At 39.8% G+C, this 13,280-nt stretch overlaps 1 protein-coding gene across 1 annotated transcript in view; it reads left to right on the top strand.

Annotated features, from left to right (window-relative positions):
* Nucleotides 1–13,280, top strand: part of bmpr1ba (bone morphogenetic protein receptor, type IBa) — a 69,592-nt gene that overhangs the window by 21,191 nt on the left and 35,121 nt on the right. The window contains exon 2 of the mRNA XM_023282147.3: nt 65–118. The gene's annotated coding sequence lies outside the window, so the exon portion shown is untranslated. The remainder of the gene's footprint in view (nt 1–64; nt 119–13,280) is intronic.

Below are 13,280 nucleotides of genomic sequence, written 5' to 3'. Positions count from 1 at the left end.
TTTATTCTGAAATCTATGTTGTGGTCTTGTACATTACTGTATTTTCTTGTGTTTATCCATGCAGGGACAGTAGAGCTGTGTGACTAGACCCACTTTTGAACATCAACCCTCATTAAAGGTAAAGGCAAACTCAAATGTTCAATCATTTAGTTCAGTGAGTCAGATGTTCTGTTTCTATGCAATCTTTCTCTTGCATTTACAGTACTGTATATATTTGGATTATTGTCTTTATTATGTAGCATGCATGTTTACATGTCACTTAAATAACAGTACAGAACTTTACATCTAATAGCCGTTTGTGACACTGAAGCTGTTTTTATGTAATTAATTCACTTGTTGCCCCATTATTGAAGGATATGACACAAACTGACAAACATCTCTAAAACCAGTCATGATGAATGACATCAAGATGTGTGGTAAAGAGAAAAACAACAAAGAGTGGTACTGTTAATGGTAATTATTTCAAGATCTTGAAATTCATGTCAAAGTTGATGACGTGAATTAATTCTTTGGCAACAGCACAATTTAGCAATAAAGCAAACTTCCTTGTGTCTGTTTGTATACTCCAACCACTGCACCAGGGTCAGTGCCCTTCAAAGTGATTTTGATTGGCACCAGAATTTAATGGTTTTATCCTTCACCTATACTCCACCTCTACACACTCCGCTGATAGCTTCTGTATAATCTTGCAGACAGACAGACAAACGTGACTAAAACCTACCTCTGCCTCAGCTCTCACCTTGCTGAAGGAATTTTTTTCTTGACCCAACAATAGTTATTAATGCAAAGATGAATGTTGACCAGAATGTTGTGATTTTTCCAGGAACCCCTATGATATGACAATATCATTTATCAAAATCAGTGCAACGCAGTATGCAGTTATCAGGGGATCTCCCCAGTTTGATCAAGCATATTTAGGTGGTAGCTCAACTATTTATAGGAAAGGTTACCCACCATCAGTGGAGGGAGTTGTGGAGGAAACACTGCTGTGTGGTTCCAGCAGCCTGGAACCTTTGAGTAGGAGACACGTTTCAGCAGAGCCATTACTGCTGTAACCTGAGAATGCGTTTCCACACGCACACATGCACCGACACACTCACAAATACACATATATAGGCAAGGAAATGCGCACGTAAACCTGCAGACACACTCACACGTGAACACACACACACACACACAGACACAGACACACAGGTGTGCTGGAAACAGCATCTTTCAACATGACAGGCCTCCACCCCAAAGTGCAATTGTGAGTGTGTGTGTTTAAGTGCATGAGTGTAAATTAAGAGGAGAGTAGCGATTGGTGAGGTCGTGAACTTACACATAAAATAAAAGGAGCTTCCCTGTGCTTTTCCATTACATCCCATTCCAAGGCCGTCTGTTGCGCATTTGTTGTAGATACCAACCAGACTGTGCATAAATATTCTCTTCAGCTGATAAAAAATGTTGTTTTTATGAATTCTCCCAAAAGACATCATACAATAGTGGAGGTTTGTTTGCAGGTTTTGGAAAAATAAAACCAAATAACTAAACCATATTGGCACTTGAGTGACTTTATAAATTCCACAAGAGACATTTAACTCTTGAGCCTTGTGAGATGAGTAAGGATGTTTTAATAATACAGTATAAAAAGACAGAGCAGTAATATTAATACTTTATATTGGTATTTGAATGGAATCACTGTAGCATGCCTAAGAAATAGCATCATATACCCCAATCCAAAGCTCTTAATCTGCACTTTATGGATCCAAAGCAGTTCCTGGCAATGCAAGGTGTTTGTCCCCAAGGAGGCCACCGTACTTATATTTTCATTTAACTGTTACAATCTGAGATAGATCAAGAGATAATACAAGTTAAAAGCTTGAAAGAACCTTTCTTCCTCTACAGATATTTTTTGTTACGCATGCCAAGACAAGTAGTTTGAGATGTTTTTCCCTCTTAACCCTCTCGACCCCATAACCTGCCAGCTGATTTGTAAAGCATGTTATCTTTAACAAATTACCAAAATGGGTGCTGTGTATCAGAGTCAGAAACTGTAAAAATGAAACAGTTTTTGGATTTTTTTTCTCCTAGTCCTTAAACGGCTGACTGGAAAAATATAACCAAATAAAGGGTTCAAATCTTGATTCTTTTATCAAATATCCAAAACTGTATTCTACATGTGTCCATTAAACATTTGTCAGAAATAAGCCATTTGCTCTCACCAGATTCTCTCAGAAGGAACAAAGTCTGCCCTCGTCCTCACAACTAGAAAGCCATTAGTGACTCTGCTGTGACCAACAGTGACAATGACAAAAAATCAGGGAGCTTTTGTCTAAACCAGATTGAACTGCAAGCTGTGCTTCCACAGAACAGATAGGAGATAATTATGAAAACAGATGAGTTTTTTCCACAGTTTTTGCAACACCTGTCTGAGCTTGGAAAATTGTTAGACATGCTCACTGCAGGTTTTTCCCTCTCTCTGTCAAATCGAAGAAATTCAACTTTCGCTTTTTTCCTTAAAAAAACAAACATCCGTAGCATTGTAACTGTATCATACTGCACAAATGACATTTAGCTTTTCTTTCTTTACATCCATGGTTGTACTGTGTCCATGGAGATGTAGAAGTTGAGCCCACAGTGAGTAAAAATGTGACCAGAGGGAAAACAACACCCAGAAATGGTAGAAATGGCATTGTAGGTAAGCTTTTACTGAGTTTCACACATGCAGGAAGATGTTAGCGAGTTTCACCCAAGCAAAGTTCTTTCATGCGGTCACTGTGTGCAAGCTGCTGTGATCATGATTTTCTTTATGTGCAGTTGTTCTCACTGCCACCGATTTTATTTCACTTTGTTGTTTTTCCCCCCTCTTTCTCTGCACACACAAACAGCTGTTCACATGCTTCAGCAGCCTACTAGCAGCAACAGAAAGTACTTAGTGGTCTAAAAGAGGGAGCAGTGGGCTTTCTTCTAATCCCTGTTTGGGCTAGAACAGACTCCTAAATAAACTGCTGCAATGGGACACCACTGTTTACCAGCAGAGAGAGGACTGTGTTCAAAGTGTAACTGTGTTGTTTCTGAAGTCATTCAGCTGTGATGACAAAAACGGAAAGACACACTGGCATGTGCACTGCAATGATGGAAGCTTGCAAAAGCATCAGTAAGTATAAAAAAAACAATGTTTAGAACTAGCTCATTTAAGATAATAGGCTATCCTTAGCACTGTAAACAGTTGCATTATAACAACTTGAAATTGTCCATAAAACAAAGATCTGGCATGAAAACAAACTAATTATATCGAAAACCTTCACTGCCACAAGATGTCAGTACAGAGGAGACTGTGTGCAAAATATAACAGTAAAAAACAATATTTTTCATGTTTTCCCACATTGCTTGCTAAACATATAGCAGGACAACATTGCTATATGTATGTTGTCATGTGGGACACTGAAAGATTTAATTGACGTCATAATAAAACGTTACTCTTACTGTTGTCAGTCATTCTGCTGTACCATCACTATCAGAGTATTTTGTTGTAAACGCAAGAATAAAAGTTAGATTTTTTTGGTCTTTCAAAGATATTGCACCAATTGAAACTTGCATATAACTGTTCGACGTGGGGTGGGCAGTCTAAAAAAATCTAAAAGTTCTGCAGATACTCTTCTTTGTCAAAACCTGGCACCTGCACTCACCACAAGGCCACAGTGCAGCACAACCACTGGCAGTTTGTTCTGCAGTTAGTAGACAGACACAAACTTATCACGGTCCTCCAACTGCAAGATTTGCCTTCAAATGAAACTGATGTTTCAGATGAGGTAATACAGCTAGAAACTATATTTTAACTCAACTGGGTTTGATTTGTGTTGAGTCACGTGAGCACAGAAAACTACTGGCTTCTTTTTTAAAACCAGATATGCATGTCCAAAATATTCCCTCTAATTAAAAGTGATGGCCGTGAAAATACTTAACTGAGCCCACCGGTTCGGGGCACATGTCCCTCTCCATCTTCTCAGCGTGCAGACACACATTAATGTGAGCACACCAGAAATTTTAACTGAAACACACACTCTCTCTTTCTCTCTCACACACACACACACACACACACATGCAGCGACCTTGAGGGTGTTAGGAGTGTTGACGTTTGTTTGGACGGTGCTTCAATTCCTCAGACTGCTGCGAGGTCACATGGCTTGACATCAAAGAAAAGAATTTCTTCCTGGGCGACACAGAGAGCTCCGGTGTTTATTCTAAAACTCTGTCTGTCTCGCTGTCTGTGTTTCTGTCTGTCTTTGGCAGCGGCTGCGTTCGTCCCTGCCTGTCTCATCACCTGTGTACAATATCTGCACAGCTGTGACTGCAGCTCTTTCTTTCCGTCTTGGTCTCATGCATAGTTTCTACCTGTTTAGATCAGGCAGTTTGGCAAAACAAAACAAAAAACACTGCATGCTTCCAATGCAGAGAAAGATTTAATGTTTATTTGTTGCTATGTATGTTTCGCTGTCTGTGCTTTTTTCACTTGAATCTCGTTTAGCACAAATTGGTGATTGCTCCATTTCTCTTCATTTTAAACAAACGCTCCTTTGTTTAATAACATGTCTTTAAATCAGAGCCAGCTGAAATCCTGTTGAGAAACACATAGTTGGTCTTTGTGGCTTGGAGTGTTTTCCACCTGTCTCTTATAAGTCATTGTGTTCATCCTCACACAACAAGTGTGTTTCAGGATGACGTGATTTGTGCTTTGGTTACTGGCTACAAATCAGATTGTTAAAAAAACACACGCACACACACAAGTGGAGACGAGAAGCAGAACAACAGGGCATGTGAACTAAGAACTGAAGTCAATCTGTGCACCATACTAGAGTTTAAAAAAAAAACATTTGATGACAATAAGGGTACAACATGAATACTAATCGAGTTTGTGAATTGCGATGAACAATGCTTTTCCTCCCTAAAGAAACCGAACCTCTTTATGTGCGATCTACATTTAACAGACCGATTGTCTTGTCGTAGTGTTGGGAGCACCAAGCTGTGCCTTCACTGTAGAGTAATTCATGTGCATGGTTAGCTGTGAGGTTTCTTTCCCCCCAGGGATGTGTTTTGTTTTGATGTCCTCCACTGCGGCCAGATGAATGGCCACATGGAGAGCCGGGGGGGAGGACGGGACTGTTGGACATGTTAAAGGACACCTGTGGGGGCTTTGTGGGGCCTCTGCTTGATGGACGGGGTTCCGCTTCAGGTGGCAGTAATTTCTCTAAGCCGTGGGGAGGGGCGGTCGGGTTGGATTGTGTGCGTCTGTGTGTGTCAGTGTGTGTCTGTGTGTGTCAGTGTGTGTCTGTGTGTGTCAGTGCGTGTGTGTCTCTAGCATGTGTCGGCCTGTGTCACTAATGTGAAAACAGGTTAGAGGTTTATAAGTTGCAGTGCTAGTTTGTAGTCATCTCCCCAGATCTTAACATTATTTTACTGCATGCATGTATGTCTGTGCCTGCTATGTATTTTTACAGATTCTGTGTTTATTTGTGTGTGTACGCTGGCTTATCTCTCGAATGGTAATTGCTTCTAATACCAGAGGGAACACCACACAGATCGTGACAGAGTCTCACCCACGACTAATGATTATGTAAATATGATAACCATCTGTAGACATGATCGTGCATGTGTGGGTGTCCTGCCTAATTTACTTTTATCTTTTATCATACGGAGATCAGCTGTTAGACAAATGTGGCATTGTTGAAGGCCGAGGTAGAGCCAAGTGTGCGCATGCATGCTTGTGTGTTTGTGTATGTGAAGTTGTGCTTTACTATTTCAGGGCCTCATCTGTTCTCTGCACCTGATACTGAGCGGGATCACTTGGTATTTCAGATGAGAAGACGGGAGCTTGTTATTAAATGTCACAGGCCGATCTTCTAGAATAACCAATAATGTTCCGATGACTACCTCACCTACACACACGTGCACGAGCACACAAACAACCACACATAGTCTGCTGGTTTATGTGTGAGAAGAAAGGGAAAGAACTGAAGAAATGCGGCTGTAAAAAGAATTTTAGAATAATGTGCCAAAGTGCGACTACGTGGATTCATCCAAAGACAGGATGGCTGCAGGGTCACCAGAAGCTCCACCAACAACAATTGCAAAATAGCTTACCGCAAAACTACATTTGGATAGACAGCCTTTTCAATCAAAAGGCTGTCACATTTGGAACACATTACCAAATGAAATTAATAAGATAGCAGATTTAAAAACTTTTACAGCAAAAGTTAAGTATTGGGTGAAAGAAAAACAAGAATGTACCCACCTATGACATCTAAAAGGTCCGACTGACTGTGGATTGTGTCATTGTGTGTGTTTGTGTGTGCGTGGGTGGGGGGTTGTAGGTTTTTAATGTTGTCTGTGCTGTTTTTATTTGTGTTGTTGATCCTTTGACTACTTTTACTTAAAAGCCCAACCAGGGACAGGAGTTGAAAATTAGCTCACTGCTACACACTCTATATGTAATGCATCAGTTCTATGTGTTCTGTGATAATTGCACGGTCCTTGATCAAATAAATGAATAAATAAATAAAATGTAGTTGTGCCATGCCAACGTTCTTGCAGCTGTACTTCAAGGAACATGCTTTGCAAGTACAGATCAGTACAGATGCGTCAATTTGTTCTCAGTTAACAAACACGCACACTCGTGTCTGTAGTCCTTCATGCTCTTTAGGGAGTAATGAGAAGATTGAATTACAGTGAATGACTTTCTATTGTTGATAGCGTAAGTTTAATAGCACAGTTCTCCTCACCCTATGGAGTTACTTACCTGTCTTTTAAACAAAAGCATGGTCATTGAGTTTGAGAGCATTATTGCTTCATTTTATTTTCAGATTTTTGGATGCTTTCCCTCAAGATGCTCTCTCAAGTAGCCACTGACCCGATGCAGTTCTGCCGTCTTCCTGCTTAAAACTGTTTGCACTCACAGTTAGTGCTGCTGCACAGATGTCCTGTGCTTTAGTGTGTTTCCTTGTGTCCACTCTGCTACTGTGTGCTCACACACAGAGACCAGTAGTTTTTACTATCGCTACATATAATGGGTCCTCACAGCATCTTGGATTCCCGTTGCCTTACTAGAAGACTGAATTGGGTCAATTAGATTTTTTCCAGCGTTTCCTACTGCAGTTGGAGTTCAGCAAATCAGATCAGACTAAGAAACACATAGATGTTCATGTTGTTTTGTGTTGCCTAGTAACATTACTTAGTGTAAATAATACCTGAAAGCCAAACATATGATCATGCTGTAAACAAGGCTTCACTAGATAAATCTTAGAAAGTGAGCACCATTAGGATAAACTACCTACTTGAGGTCCTTGATCTGTGTGATCCATGTTGGCAGGTGATCTGCTGAACCCAGTTAAGCATTAGAACGGAAGGAGCCGGTCTGCTTTGGTGCTGGTTTAGAGGGAGGGCAGGGTGTTAAGGGAAAGCATCACAAAATCTAAATATAAAATGCAGAAATAATGGTCTCAAACTGAAGGACTGCACTCTTGATTGAAGATTGGAAAGCGACTCCATCCTTTCCTTGACCTTGATCATCTCAAGCTGCATTTTAGGGGAGTTTTTAAGAAGAATAGATAAAACCACTTGTCCAATATCAATTGATATCTTTAATAAAGGTTTTTGTTTTCCAAAACCATGTGTATACATGTGTAAAGTATGAAAAATACAGTACACATAAAATGACATTGATTTTCCTAACTATATAAGTTTGTTTTGCAGTCCTACCTGAACCCAAAATGTTGAAGCAAGTCAATACAAGCAAATCATCAAAAGATACTGATGTAAAGTTGCTTGATTAGAAGTTCAACCGTTTTTTTGCCACTAAATTGACTTACTGCTGTGTCACATTTTAGCATCTTCTGTCATCATGTTGGCTACAGAGATACAAATTACATTGATCACTCAATGTACCATTCTTTACAAGCCTGTAATGAAGCTGCAGCTGTAGGGAGAAGATCACCCAGATCATGAAATGTGAAGATAACAAGTGAGCGCACAAAAACACTTACGTTAACATACTTTTGGGAGTGCTAAGACGCAGTCAAAAACCTCAACAGAACATCGTTGTGCAATAGTCATACACAGACACGTGCCTAACATCAGAATATCTGTTAAAGTAATGCTGTGAACTCAACATGAATTGACATCATGTGGACTCAATAAGAGGATTTGATCTAATGTAGGAATGAGGACGAATGTCTTCAAATTCTCTGAACAGTGTCGTCTGATACTCAGACTAATGCATGCATACATTCACAGACACAGGCCCACCCACTGAATCACATTAAGTGATGTGTTGCAATATTTCTGTACAGCACGCGCTTCTAGTCAGAGGAAAATTTTATTTCGGCTTTCTTAACACAGCTGGTCGTGTGTGTTTCTTTGCTTGCAATGTGCATAGACAAGGAGTAGCTCGACGTTTACCCACGATGTCGCCACCAGCGGCACAGCAGCAGGAATTCTAACATTTTCTATGTATTGATTTTTGATTTTTTGATTTTATGGATGAAGTAAAGTCAGACTGAAACACAAGTTCTACAAATGATTTCCAGTTTAACAATAGCCTCCTCTAAGTCATGCTGTGCAAATCCAGAGATGAGCTCAGGCGGTGTTATTCATAAGCATATGGCATAAAAAGCTGCCATTTGTTTAACAGATGTGTGATTGATGTGCTGATCAGATGCTTTGCTGCAGTCATTTGTTTCTTTGTGAGATTCTTCGCCTCCATTTTGATGTACAGTTTCTCTCATCCCTGAAGCACTGCAACTCAGTTCTGAGATTGCTTCAGTGAAATATGAAGTATTACTGGTATCACCATACTCATATTACCTACAGTCAAGAGCTGCAGTCTTATTTTGAATCTTTTTTGTTGCCCTGGAAAAGTATTGAACCCTTTCTTTAATATATACAGACATTTGCACAAGCAGTGGACACGCACTCTGCCGGCTGCACAGGCAAAGACGATCGGTTTGCGGTTTCCACAAGCAACAAATGCGCCCATACATGTGTATAGGCATGTTTCTACGTGTCAGAGGCGTTAGTTTGGAGTGCAAAGTTCATCCGGAGGGGTCAGAGTGTCAGTCTTATGTTTCAACCACAGAAGAGGTCCTCTGTTAAATGCTGAATGGATACTGGGAATAGTGTCTTCCAGGAGAGAGAGAGAGAGAGGAAGGTGGTGGGAGTCAGGAAAGAAGGAAAAGCAGAAGAACAGAAGCAAGAAGAGAAAAGTTGGGTGAAGGGTTGGAGGGGGTTGGGCAAGAGAGGAAATGAGCATTCACGCTTTCAGATAGCAGGATGATAGAAATCTTAATGATATGTCAGGGCAGCAGTGTGTATCACACCGAATATGTGTATGCGTCCTTGTATTTTGTCCACATTTATCAACTTTCTTACATGTATACTTGCAAGTGCTCTTGTGCTGGAGCAGTGTCAGTGTATGCATGAATGAATGCATGTTTTGTGTGTTCGGTATTTCAGCATTTCTTCGAACATAAAGGGTCCGTGGTGGTTATACGAGAACCTACGGTGAACTTAAGGATCCTTGAATAGTGGATGCTCTATATTTGGTAGCTGGACCGAGGCTACTGACCCCAACATTGACCCCACACCTGCCCACTGAGTGTCTGTGGACATGGTTGGGGTTGGATAGAGTGAGGACATGCAAATGAGTGTGTGTGTATATGTGTGTCATCATGCTGTAGTGTGTTTATTGTGTATTTTTATAACTAGCGAGTTACTTTTCAACTAACTTGTATATCACTCTGTATCTACTGCAAGTATTAACCGCTGAAGTAAATGCACCACAGTTTCCTTAAAAACAAGGTAAAATATGCATCATTTCTTTTAGTTGGGTAATTTTGCAGTTATTTTCTTTTTTGTTCTTTTTTTTTGCTTCTGTTGTTGTAATGAATAAGTTAGTAATTCCATGGCAGAACAAAGCTGACAGAAATGTAAATGTGGACAATTTAAAGATGAAAATATAATAAAATGATATAATTGATTGGCAGCTACTAAAAAATAGTAATTTCCATCTAATTAGCCACTAGGTTGTCCTCTGGTTTCTTTAATCCATCCATTTTCTGTACCCATTAGATTTAGAGTTTTTCTGTGGTGACAAGCACAGTTAGATGAACAATGACACCTTGTCTGGTATTGAAAAATAACTAAAAAAAAACCAAACAAAAAACCCTCATAGTCACTATAGATGACAATTCAAAAAAACTATTTATGGGGGATTTTTTTTTGTTTGTTTTGCTTTGGCTAAAATCTGCATATTGAAAAGGCAACCATATTTACTCTTTGTCTTTAACTTGGACAGTTGCTGAACACATGGTAGATTGACAATTTTAAATACCTGCACTTCTTCCAAAATGGAGATGCCTAAAATATCTAAGCCAAATATTTTTAAAATAAAAAAAATCCAAAGTGTGATGATGTTATCTGTAATTTTTAATTTCTCCATGAACAGAGTTCATTCTATTCATATATATATGAATAGTTCTATTCATATATTTGATTATGTTAGACATAGAATCTTGACTTTGGAAAAAAGCTGAAAACTGTGTCTTCCTCATGGTTTTCTTTCATTCTAACCTCAGATATCCAAAAGAGCAACTTTATTTAAACTTGTCAGACTAATGGAGCTAAAACATGATTCTGTCCACTGTGAACTGCTGTTGCATAGAAGCTTATTGAATCGAAGGATGAAGGCCCACAGTGTGAATGGCAGTTGTACTGTATATGTACAGATGTCCCGGTGTTTATTTTATCTCATATCATTTGTGTGTTTTCTTGTTATGGTTGCATACAGCGTATTCCTTGAGGGTCCCTTAAATAGCATTTTAATTTCAGTTACCTTTACACGAGAGCAGTATGGTTTTCTTCTAAATTTAGAAAAAGTAAAGTCTTGTAGAGTGTTTGTGTGTGTGCATGTGTGCATGTGTGCATGAGCAGTGACTGTCAGCAGATGCGTGACCAGTCTCTCAGTTCTTGTTCTGTATTTAGGTCTGGGGGGTTCAAGGGTCATGGGGGTCGAGAGGCGGTATGAATGACTGCCTGTTATCAGGTGGCGAACAAAAGAATGTGTGTGTTTGTGTGTGTGAGCATGTATTCCAGAGAGAGACAAACGGGAAACAAAGATTGACTGAATGACAGGAGGAAAGAGTCGGAGTCAGTGGAATCGTGATAGATGGAAATACAAACACAAACAGGAGACAGAAACATATAGGCATCAGAGAGGGAAGCGAGCTTTTCTTCCATATTTTTTCAGCGTCTTTCAGTTGCCTTAATCTTGTCATAGTTCATCTTTCGTCCTTACATTTTTCACATCCCTTATAGTGTGTCTTTCCATGTGTTAGTTTCACAATATTCATCATTCAAAAATGAAATAAAGATTTTATACAGAAAGTAATCGGAAATATTTGACAGCATTTCATCAGTGATAAGAAAATGGTTTAGGATGGAAATTGTATTATCATCAACATGTTCAACTTGAGCACACACAACTACCAATAAGCTTACAAATCGGCCTCATCTCCTGATATTTCACGTATTTAACATGATGAAAAATTTTAATGTGACTTGTCTGAGTTTTTAATTTTTTTCATTTATTTATTGCTGTTTTCTTGTTGTCTGTAACACTTTGTGACCTTGTTGAAGTTCCTCTCTGGTTGTTGATTTAACCTCTTAAAAAACATTTTTGTTTGTCAGAGTCACATATTTAACACATTATTTTGCATGAAAATAATCTCATCCTTCCTTAAACTTACTTAGATGTAACTCTACACTGTTGCTTCCTCTAGAATACGTTGATCTCCATAGTCCCTACGTTCCACTCTGGGCAGCTCGAGCTCACTTGCTGTTCTACATTTCTGTACAAACACTGTAAAACTACTCTATGCTACTCAATAGCAAGTCGTAATATTGGAGTAAGTCCACCATACAAGTGTGATGAACAACGGGACGGAAATTCCCACCTGATTAGATTGGTTCCCTGGGTTTGTTACCTGTGACGCCCTGGAAGTCTGAGTGCATGTTCTTGAGGCTGTCATCGGTATAATACAGTTTTAAAAGTGGGAATGCTCAGTTGTGATACTGATTGCTTTATTGTTCATGATATATCTTCTAGCATATAGTGCTACAAAAATAGGACTTATTCTGAATATTTTTAGAAAGTCTCGAGAACCTAATGAAACAAAATCCTGCTTAAATTAAAGAGTTGTCATTTATCTTAATGTCCCATTTGTGCTTTTGTAACAAAATGAAATCCAATCCATACTATAATAAATGGGCGTAATTATGTGGACAGACTGCCATATGCTTCTTAGTCTTTGTGTACTTCTCATATAGTTTTTGTTGTGATTAAACCCCATCTGAGTTGTATCTGTAGTAAAATTATAGTAAACTACACATATAGTCAAATAAGGATAAACTGGACCAGTATGGCTAATTTGAAATCTTTCTTTCCCACTTTTTCTCACCCTTTTTGACCTCCTGTGTTTCTCATCTCAGTTTTTAAACTGTCCTTTTCTCTCTGTATCCCTTTTTTCAGCTTTCCTTGCTTTCTCTTTCTTCTTTTCCTGTCCTCTAGCCGATTAACAGTCCCCCTCTCCCGTCATCTGTTTTTCTCCCTCATTTCATGACCCCCATCCTTTTTCCCCTGCTAATTGCCACCCCGTTGTAACGTCCCGGGAGCCGGGAGCTCATTAATTGGTGAAGAGGAGACAGGTGGCGCCACTATGTTGTGATGCTTCTTGTTAGTTGTTTGTGTCAGTTTATTGTGTTCATGTTGTGTTTGCGAGTGCACAGTTTGCTTGAGCTTGTCCTCGTTTGTGTGTGCTTTTATATCCTTATATGCGTGTGTGTGTGCGTGTGCGTGCGTGTGTGATTCCTATATGCATGTGAGTGTGTGTGCATGTTTGTGTGTCTGGGTTTAAATGAGTGTGTGTGGTACCCTTGCTTGTTAGCCCCTTCCCACTGTAATCTCTTTGTTTATGCAGTGCGAAAAGGGCCTGGCGGGGGCATGAACTCCCCACGCTCTTATCCCACTGCGCCACTCACCCGGAGTAGACCCTCATGCCCCACCACCACCCTTCCGACACCAGCTTTGCTCCCATCACCTCCCCCTTTTGACTCAACCCTCGCCCAACTCTGTCCTCCCTCTGTGTGTCCCGTTGTTCCTCCTCGCTGTCCGACTTTGTTAACATCCAAATCATAAGCACAATCCCCGACTCTATATGAAAAGGCCTTGAATGTAGGCCTACGCATTG

This window comes from Amphiprion ocellaris, chromosome 6, assembly GCF_022539595.1.
Source record: "Amphiprion ocellaris isolate individual 3 ecotype Okinawa chromosome 6, ASM2253959v1, whole genome shotgun sequence".
Lineage (NCBI taxonomy): Eukaryota > Metazoa > Chordata > Actinopteri > Pomacentridae > Amphiprion > Amphiprion ocellaris.
This window is presented reverse-complemented; position numbering and strand designations above follow the sequence as displayed.